At 40.2% G+C, this 11,093-nt stretch overlaps 1 long non-coding RNA gene across 3 annotated transcripts in view; it reads left to right on the top strand.

Annotated features, from left to right (window-relative positions):
* The window catches only part of LOC132688488 (uncharacterized), a 112,002-nt gene extending 101,651 nt beyond the window's left edge, over positions 1 to 10,351 (top strand). For 2 of the 3 annotated variants that reach the window (XR_013552167.2, XR_009614564.3), the window contains 2 exons: positions 8,346 to 8,441; positions 9,814 to 9,921. This is a non-coding gene — a long non-coding RNA (uncharacterized LOC132688488). Of the gene's footprint in view, positions 1 to 8,345; positions 8,442 to 9,813 lie in introns of all 3 variants that reach the window. The other variant, XR_009614563.3, reaches the window with a different exon arrangement.
* Positions 10,352 to 11,093: the final 742 nt, after the last annotated feature.

The raw sequence follows: 11,093 nt of genomic DNA on the forward strand, positions 1-11,093 counted from the left end.
CTAAGAAAACCTTATTTCAATGAGATTCCTATTTAAAATATTGTCCAAAATGGAGAAACACAATAAAATATCTTCTAATTTTTCTCCCATCTGGAAGCACCCTTCTTGGAGAATTCAGTCACTTCAAATACTTAGGTCCCCACCAGAGATGAAACAGAAAAATCAAATCCTATCAACTTACATTTCTCTCCTCCAATCATTAAGGTACAGATAGATAGGTCCCCGCAAATAAAGGAACAAACAAAAACAAAAAACCATCATGTAGTCTCGATTTGAGCCACTTACACCCCCCAGGTGCTATTTGGAATTCCACACAAGGAAAGCTCAAACTGCTGACTGACTGACTACTCAAAGGCCTTGGATGACTTCCTGCTGCTCACAGATCGCCTTTCATGAACCCGAGACTGGGGGCCCTGGAGGACAAGGTCTTTGGAATCAAACATACGGGTACCATCTCAGCTTTACACTTAGTGGCTGGAGACTCTGGATTAATGGCAATTCCTAGAAGACAAACTTGTTTCATCCCGACATGACAGTGTTACCCTCCAACCTTACAGGAATATTATTCAACACACACGAAGCACCCAATTACAGGCGGATAACACATGTAAGCTCTAGAACAGACTCCTCTAACCGGGATTAATCATCTCATCCGACCATAAAGTGCAAACTTCTCTTCTGTTGGCCCAGTGTGAGAGCTCTCATGCCCTGAGATCACTCTTCTCACTGCCACCACCGCTGCATTCAAAGGGATAAACCCCAGCCTCAATTTGAGGGCTTTCTAAGTGTCAGGCAGCCACCCTGGCTCTCAACAGACAGCACCATAGAATCACCACAGTCTATGGAGCCCGTGCAGAGTACATTACCCCCATTTGCAACAAATTCATTTCCACTCATTCTCCCCTGGCATGAACGGCTCCCTCCACCTCAGACTCAAACCATGGTTTAAACCTCTCTTGTGACGCACACCCCACCTGGCAATATCTAGCTTCGTCTCTAAGCTTAGGCTTCTTGATAGGCTTGTAGATAGAGTGTTTTCTCATGTTCACGTGTCACCAAGAGCCAGGTCATGGCAAAGTACTCACTCCAAACCTCAGGCCCATATCATCACTTGTTTCCTAACCATTTCTATGTAAAATTACACTCATTTCATTCCCTCTACTCTGGTGATGTGTTCCTCCTCCTGATGTCTTATCTTAAGAGATGGCAACTCCCTGCACATTGTCACTTAGGCTCCAAACAGGGAAGAGAAAGATGAATGTCAAGAGTTAACAAGTCAATTAGACATGAGAAGTCACCATATTTATCCTTAGTTGAATTAAAATGCATATCAAGGGGCACCTGGGTGGCTCAATTGGTTTTGTGTCCAACTTTGGCTCAGGTCATGATCTCAAGGTTCATGGGTTCTACGCTCCCATCGGGCTCTGTAGTGACAGCGAGGAGTCTGGAGCCCACTTCGAACTCTGTGTCTCCCTCTCTCTCTGTCCCTGCCCCACTCACACTCTGTCTCTCTCACTCAAAATAAACATTAAAAAAAAAAAACCCACATCAAACACCGGTACTGAGAAAATACTGCAAAGAAAACTAAAGCTTAAATTCTTACCATATTCTCGAGGCTCTAAGAGGGGAAAAAACAAAATTAAATTTGTTGTCAAAACATATTATTAGTAAAAACCTATAGTTCCTGATAAACAGCAAAATAGTAATCCAATTAAATTACAATAATTTTATTCTGCATAATTAATTCACAGGATTAAAAGATAAGAAAAAGTTAGAACTTCCTATTTAAGTCATGGTACTTCACAATTTCTGTTAAAGAGCACAACGTAAATAGCTTTTTTTTTTGAACCAAAAATCTGTTTATATTAAATGAACATTCAGCCTATTCAATTTTGACCATTGATAATACAGACATTTAAAAAATGCACTAAATCATCATTTCCCTCACTTATTTTTTTTAAACCCAGTATCCACACTGAAGTTTAGAACTAGGATTATTTTTAAATACTGAAATAAAGAAACAGGAAGGAAGGAAGGAAGGAAGGAAGGAAGGAAGGACGGACGGGAGGGGAGGGAGGGAGGGAGGGAGGGAGGAAGGGAGAGAAGGAAGGAAGAGCAAAACCTTTGTGCTAAGATATACCTCTTTCATTCTCTAGAAAGTCTTCTGAAATCTTACATGGAGTTGGCTGTTTGCTTAATTCATACAGAGTTATAGCACATCAGGTGCCATGATTTTTTCCAGACTGCTACAAACGAAATAGAAGCCACCAAATGAGAAAAAGAATAAAACACGGCTAGAGCTAAAGCACAAGCAACAACAGAAATGACAGCTAGTGTTTCAAAAAAAAAGAGCAAAAAGTGCTCTGCAGACCTCAGTCACCCTTGATAAATTCTAGCCCAATCAAATCTAGGCATGATCCTGTTTTGACACCATCAACATAGTTCCCCATTCTAAAGTTTTAAAGGATGATGAGAGGCTGAGGCCAGCCCTACACTCTTGCCAGGATATTGGAATATCATCATGCTATCAAAAAGCCACTTAGGAACCTCTGAGCTTCCCTGTCCCTTGTCACCCAGCCCCATGGGCTGGGGAAGTGAAAAGGAATACGAACACACAAAATACTTAATAGTTGTGTTTCTTTGTGAAGGCAAGTGTTCTACAGTGGCAGGGGGAGGGGGAGATACTCATTTAGAAATAAATTCCAGAAGTATTCTGTTCTTCCAGAAAAGATCTGCCCTCAAGAGGAACTAAGAGACTAACTGGGGATTTCCCAAAGAGTAAGCAATATAGGTGAGGGAAAATACTCAACACCAGGGCTCTCTCCTTCCTGTCTCACCTGGAAGTAAATTCAGCCTAACCCCTAGCCAGATAAATATAAAAACCTCACACTCATGTCCTATTTACCTCAGTTTCTTTACCAGCATGTAACATTTACATTTCAGCACAACTTACAAGGCACAGTAAAGTAAAAACCACACAGTTTGAACACAGACAGAAAACACACTAGAATCACACTTCCTATGGCAGAGATGTAGGAATTATCAGTCTGGGAACTTAAAACCACTTCCATTCCTATGATAATGCAGATAATGAAAAAAAAGTGGACAACATGCAAAAAGAGATGGTGAATGTAAGCAGAGAGATGAACCTCTAAGTCTTTAAAGTGATTCGAGATATCAAGAGCACCATAACAGAAATAAAAAACGCCTTTGATGGATTAACAGACTCAACATAGCTGAGGAAATAATCATTGAGCCTAAAGAAATTCCAGGAGCACCTTCCAAAAAGGAAACACAAAGAAAAAAGTTAAAAATATGGCACAGAAAACCCAAGACCAGTGGGACAATTGCAAAATGTGTAGCACACACGTTAGGAATACCATGACAATGGAAAAGAGAGCTATTTGAAGCAATAATGACTGAGGATTTTCCAAAGTAAATAGCAGTCACCAAATCACAGATCCAGGATTCTCAAAAAATCAAAAGCAGGACAAATACCCAAGACAAACATACAAACAACTAACAACAACAACAACAACAAAAAAACCCCACCAACTACACTTAATGTATAATATTCAACTACAGATAATTAAAACAGCTTTGGAAATCTGGAGCAGGGGATGGGGGTGTAAGGAGAGAAGGGAGCAAGAACACCTTACCCAAGAGGAACAAGGATAAGAAATATCTGAGACTTCTTTTCATAAACCACACAATCAAGAAGAAGAGAATATTTCAAGTGTTAAACATCAACCTGTCTGTAACCAGTGAAATTATCCTTCAGACACACTACAGAGTAAGGAAAATTGTCAGGGATAATGACTGGCATTACTTCAATGGTAAAGAAGTCAGTTCTCCAAAAAGACGCAACAATTTCTAATGTGCATGCCGATGTGTCAAGATACACAAGGCCAACACTGACAGAACTGCTGGTAGAAAGAGCTGAATCCATTACTACAGCTGGAGAATTCAATACCCTCTATCAGGCACCAACAGATCCAGCATACAGACATTCAATAAGATCACATATGACCTGAACAGCACCACCAATCAACTGGACCCATTACCATCTGTAGAATACTTCATCCAACAGAAGATTATACATTCCTGTCAAGCTCACATAGAACATTCACTGAGACAGGCCATATTTGTGGCCATAAGATACATCTGATCAGCCACAATAACAGAAATCATAGGAAGTATGTCCTCAGACCACAAATGAGTCAAATTAGACCTCACAAACAGAAAGATAGCTGGAAAATGACAAAAACATTGTAGATTAAATAAGCTTCTAAAGAACACATGGGTTAGAGGGGAGGTTGGTGGGAGGATGGGCAAAAGAGGGGATCAAGAGTACACTTATGCTGATGAGCACTGAGAAATGTAAAGAACTATAGAATTGTAATGCACACCTGAATCTAATGTTACATTGTATGTACATTACACTTGAACATAAAAAATATATGGGTCAAAGAAGACATTTCTACAGAAATTTTTAAATAGTTCAATCTAAATGACAGTGAAAATTGAACAGATTAGAAGGAAATTTGTAATACTGAGTGCATATAAAGGCACAGTGAGTATAAAATTTTCTGCTTATTTATGATTTAAAAAATATAAGGTACTTTAGTATACTAACAGCAAATACAGTTCTCCAGAGGTAAATTAGAAATGCACAAATTCCCAGGGAGGCAGTAATAATGTTGTGTTTCCATAGAATTCCAAACACATCAGAGCCAAGAGAGAAATGGTAGGATAAAATATGGAGAAGCTGAAATAATATTGGAGACAATGAGGAATCCATCAAAGACATTTACAATATATCTGTCACAAAGAACCATCTTTACAAACCCTCGAGCAATCTCCAGGAGACTTTCAAATGCCTCCTCAAAGGAGGACAGATGGCTTAGAAAGGAGCAGGAGCAAACTTTGGGAGTGATGGAGTGTGTTTATTCTCTTACTGTGGTGATAGCTTCATTACTCCTTATATGTCAAATAACAACAAATCGTTTCCTTTAAAAAGGTGTTATTATACATAAATTACACCACACTGAAGCTATAGCAAAACTAGAATGGACAACACTTAGGGATTTTATTTTGCTGACACATTCCAAATACTTTCTAAATAGTTAACCTAAGAATTTATAAACCAACTTAAAATAGAAAAATACATAATATTAAACATATGATCAATAAGAAGTCAATGACTTCTAATGTACATTCATAAAGTACCTAAACTCCTTTTGAAAATCTCCAAAAATATGCCCAAAATTTATGAAAGAATGGGAGAAAGTAACAATAAAAAAATGTACTAGAGATACAAATGAGAATGTTATATAGATAGATGTTTACAGATAGGGACATAACTGCGAGTGATGGGTAGTTGCTCTTATAAATACGGGATTATTATTCCAAACAAATTATACTTCTTTTTCGCTTCCTAAACACATTGACATTTTCTTTCAATGTTTACTTTGATACCGAATCGCAGAGCAAAATGTCAAATTTCTGAAGTAAATAAAGATTTGCATAATCAGATGATCTTATATATTCTGATGAAATCTATGAGATTTTAAGTCCTTGATTACACCCGTCAAATAGCCAATGAAAGGAATTCACGTTCCTATTTCAGAGTATTGCACCTAAATCAATCAATAACAACTATGAAAATTAACTTCTAAAAGAATACAAAAGTCCTGGATATGGTCATCAAAACAAAAGAACACATATCATTTTACAAAAACTAGACTTACCTGTATTTTAGGAGCAAACACACACACAATGCAATTCACATGAATTCATATACGAAGCTTTAATTTTGTACAAATGAACCTTTCTAGAAAGTAGCCTCCACAACATATACCATTTGTTTCTTCAGCTCTCAAAACTGAGGTCACTAAAATGCATGCTGGTGGGAAACGCACACCGTCTTTGAGTGGCCACTGTCTGAAAGAGAGCAGGCGCTGTCAGCACAATGATCATGGGGATCAAATGCACCAGGAAACCATCAAAACCTTAGAGGAGAAAGCAGGAAAAGACCTCTCTGACCTCAGCCGTAGCAATCTCTTACTCGACACATCCCCAAAGGCAAGGGAATTAAAAGCAAAAGTGAATTACTGGGACCTTATGAAGATAAAAAGCTTCTGCACAGCAAAGGAAACAACCAACAAAACTAAAAGGCAACCAACGGAATGGGAAAAGATATTTGCAAATGACATATCGGACAAAGGGCTAGTATCCAAAATCTATAGAGCTCATCAAACTCCACACCCGAAAAACAAATAACCCAGTGAAGAAATGGGCAGAAAACATGAATAGACACTTCTCTAAAGAAGACATCCGGATGGCCAACAGGCACATGAAAAGATGTTCAATGTCGCTCCTTATCAGGGAAATACAAATCAAAACCACACTCAGATATCACCTCACGCCAGTCAGAGTGGCCAAAATGAACAAATCAGGAGACTATAGATGCTGGAGAGGATGTGGAGAAACGGGAACCCTCTTGCACTGTTGGTGGGAATGCAAATTGGTGCAGCCGCTCTGGAAAGCAGTGTGGAGGTTCCTCAGAAAATTAAAAATAGACCTACCCTATGACCCAGCAATAGCACTGCTAGGAATTTATCCAAGGGATACAGGAGTACTGATGCATAGGGGCACTTGTACCCCAATGTTTATAGCAGCACTCTCAACAATAGCCAAATTATGGAAAGAGCCTAAATGTCCATCAAGTGATGAATGGAGAAAGAAATTGTGGTTTATACACACAATGGAATACTACGTGGCAATGAGAAAGAATGAAATATGGCCTTTTGTAGCAACGTGGATGGAACTGGAGAGTGTGATGCTAAGTGAAATAAGCCATACAGAGAAAGATACCATATGGTTTCACTCTTATGTGGATCCTGAGAAACTTAACAGAAACCCATGGGGGAGGGGAAGGAAAAAAAAGAGGTTAGAGTGGAAGAGAGCCAAAGCATAAGAGACTATTAAAAACTGAGAACAAACTGAGGGTTGATGGGGGGTGGGAGGGAGGGGAGGGTGGGTGATGGGTATTGAGGAGGGCACCTTTTGGGATGAGCACTGGGTGTTGTATGGAAACCAATTTGACAATAAATTTCATATATTAAAAAAAAAACAGTAAAATAAAAAAATTTAAAAAAAATGCACCAAAGGCAGGCCATATTGATATGAATGTAAACCATCCTCAGTCTTGGGTACCCTTGAAACATCTGGCAGCTGTCTAGCTGTTAATATTAGTAATTGACTCCTTTTTTTTAAATTTATTGTCAAGTCAGCTAACAGACAGTGTATACAGTGTGCTCTTGGTTTTGGGGGTAGATTCTGTGATTCATCGCTTACATACAACACCCAGTGCTCATCCCAACAAGTGCCCTCCTCAATGCCCATCACCCATTTTCCCCCTCTCCCATTCCCCCCCATCAACCCTCAGTTTGTTCTCCACATTCAAGAACCTCTTATGGTTTGCCTCCCTGTCTGAAACTATTTTTTCCCCTTCCCTTCCCCCATGGTCTTCTGTTAAGTTTCTCAAGTTCCACATATGAGTGAAAACATATGATATCTGTCTTTTTCTGACTATACCCTCCAATTCATCCATGTTGTTGCAAATGGCAGGATTTCATTCTTTCTCATTTTCAAGTAGTATTCCATTGTATATATATCCCACATCTTTATCCATTCATCAGTTGATGGGCATTTGGGCTCTTTCCATAATTTGGCTATTGTTGAAAGCATTGCTATAAACACTGGGGTACATGTGCCCCTATGAATCAGCTCTCCTGTATCCTTTGGATAAATCCCTAGTAGCGCTATTGCTGAGTTGTAGGGTGGTCCTATTTTTAATTTTTTGAGGAACCTCCACACTGTCTTCCAGAGCGGCTGCACCAGTTTGCATTCCCACTGACAATGCAAGAGGTTCCTGTTTCTCCACATCCTTGCCAACATCTCTCGTTTCCTGAGTTGTTAATTTTAGCCACTCTGACCAGTGTGTGGTATCTCAATGTGGTTTTGATTTGTATTTCCCTGATGATGAGTGATGTTGAGCATCTTTTCATGTGTCTGTCAGCCATCTGGATGTCTTCTTTGGAAAAGTGTCTATTCATGTCTTCTGCCCATTTCTTCACTAGATTATTTCTTTTTGGGTGTTGAGTTTGGTAACTCCCTTATAGATTTTGGATACTAACCCTTTATCTGTCATTTGCAAATACCTTCTCCCATTCCATCAGTTGCCTTTTAGTTCTGTTGATTGTTTCCTTTGTAGTGCAGAAGCTTTTTATCTTGATGAGGTCCCAATTGTTCATTTTTGCTCTTATTTCCCTTGCCTTCAGAGACGTGTGGAGCAAGAAATTGCTGTGGCTGAGGTCAAAGAAGTTGTTGCCTGTTTTCTCCTCTACAGTTTTGATGGTTTCCTGTCTCACATTTAGGTATTTCATTCATTTTGAGTTTATTTTTGTGTATGGTGTAAGAAGGTGGTCCAGTTTCATTCTTCTGCATGTTGCTGTCCAGTCTCTTCACTACATTCTCACAGACCATGGGCCATTACCAGGGGCAGGTGGGAAATTCAAGAAAAGTTAGTTTATGGAAAACTCAGAGATGGGTAGGGAGAGAAAGCTGAACTGATCTATAAGATGCAGCCCAGGTAGAGGAGGAAAATTCTAATAAAGACGACCAAGAAATTTCCTCCTCTGTAGTCTCAAAAGAAACAGAATAGATTCTATTTTGACTAGAGTTATTCATGGGGGATGAGTCTGCCTCAGTACAAGGGTTATTCCAGACTAGTGGGGCTTTCCAGATCCAGCTCTATGAACCTGGTGCCTGCCAATCTAAAGAAGTCTACTTATTTCTATGGGTGTTCCCTGTCTCTCTCCCCTGGGGGGTACAGATTTTGATGTTTTAAAAATGTTTATGTATTTTGAGAGAAAGAGGAACCATGCAAGTGGTGAAGGGACAGAGAGAGAGGGAGATAAAAGAGTCCCAAGCACGCTCTGAGCTGTCAGTGAAAAGCCCAATACGGGGCTCAATCTCACAAACCACGAGATCATGACCTGAGCCAAAATCGAGAACCACACACTTAACTGTTGAGCCACGCAGGTGTCCTACAGGTGTGACTTTTCATGAGTAAGTGAAACATTCACACTGGGATCCAGGTATATGTTTATATTCAAACAATCCTACAGACATTTGGGAACTTTTTCCTTTGGGTAATTCAACACTCTGCACATAGATGGCTAAAGAAAGGACAAACTCCTTCACTTCCTGATCAGGTTGCTGCTAGTGATTTACTTATTGTACATGTCCCAGCAGGGTGCAGCTAGTTTCTGCTGGGCTTCTCAGAACTCTCATCAATGAGGTGGGAGAGAGTACCTAGGGGCAGCCTCCAAAACCACAAAGAATGGGCTGACCAGAAGTTCTTAAAAGCCAACAAACCAGGAAGCACAGAGCACAAAGGACATTTCACTTCCTAACCCTCTCGTACAAACACCAATGGTTCAGATACCACTGTTCCCAGGGCTACCAAACTTCACAAATATGAACAGTGTGCTGATAGGAAAACAAATCACATCTAAGATGGACCCTAAACTTACATGGCTTGAATCAGGATCTTGACAGGGCTTCCAGGAGCCAATCTAATGTGCATAGATGCTATTAAATAAGAGTTTGTGACATTTTTGAAAACAATTTTAATTAGATATAATTCACATATCATATAAGCCCCTATTGAAGACTAAGATCTCAGAGGCTTTTAGTATCTTCATAAATCCTTCCTTCTTGACATTATGAATATACTCTTTTCAGGTTTCCATCCTGTCAATGCTGATCTTTTTGGTCCAAGAAGCACAGACCAGACCCAGAACAGAATGTGGACAGCTGTGGCCACAACTACTTCAGGCTGGTGGAGAAACCTGCCCTGTGGTCCTCAGTCTTCAGGAAGAACTGAAGTTCTTCTGAAGTTCCCATCAAGAACCCCATGAAAAAGCTGTTGTTTAACCACAGTGTGAATGAACTCAATATGAAGGAAGAATCCACCGATGTCCCATGATTACTCACATTTGGGTTTGAGTAACTGGTACACAAGAGCATGAGTAGACAGACAAAACAGCTTCTGTACCTTCATGTCCTGGTTGTATCAGGTGGCACAGGGGCACCAGGGAGGAGGTGGGGGTGGGAATGGAGTGGGGTGGTAATTGGAGTTGGAGGTGGTGTTTCAGTAAGGGTGAGATTGGGGAGGGGGTGTGTCAGGAGAAGGAGGTGAGGGACAGTACCAAGATTAGATCAAGTACTAGAGTAGGGTGGGGGGGTTCAGACAGGTTAGTTGGTCAGCAGGTCAATAAATCACTAGGTGAGCAGGACACAAGTAGCAGCTGGAGCAGAGGAGGATCCATCTATGTTCAAGCCTTCAACTCTCTGAGCATTGCTTTAACAGCCTGTAACCTTTATTCTCTCTCTCTCTCTCTCTCTCTCTCTCTCTCTCTCTCTCTCTGTCTCTCTCTCTCGACCAATCAGCTCCCTTCACCCCTGGTAGATCAACACAGACACCCAGCGTGACTTTATTTTTTAAAAAGCCACTTCTCACCTACCACATCACCACATGCCATCCCAACGACTGCTGCTCTCTGGAACACTGGCAGACCTTCTGGTTTCTGGTCCCTCCCAACCCAGGTCCCTTTCCCCTCTTCTCGGAGCTCTCTCCTTCCTTTCAGAACTCCAATGAAATACATAAGCAGAATGAGAGTTTTCAACCCTCTCTAACTCAAAGAAGACATAACATCCATAAGATATAGATCTTGCTAGCAACCATCTGAAATCCCACAGCGATATCCATATATGTGTCCACATCTACATATAACACTGTGGGGGACACATTAACTTTAGGCACATAGGATACAGATACAAAAACTCATACTACTTATCTTGGCCATACGTGAAATTTCAATATATTCCAGAGGAATGAAACACACAGAGCATCTTTTGGTAATATAATGTGCTAGAAATCGCTGCTAAAAAGCTAACTAGAAATTCCCGTATGTTTAGTAATTGAGAAGCCCCTCTATAAATATGAATAAAGAAATCCCAAA

Source organism: Panthera onca, chromosome E1, assembly GCF_046562875.1.
Source record: "Panthera onca isolate mPanOnc1 chromosome E1, mPanOnc1 haplotype 2, whole genome shotgun sequence".
Taxonomy (NCBI): Eukaryota; Metazoa; Chordata; class Mammalia; order Carnivora; family Felidae; genus Panthera; species Panthera onca.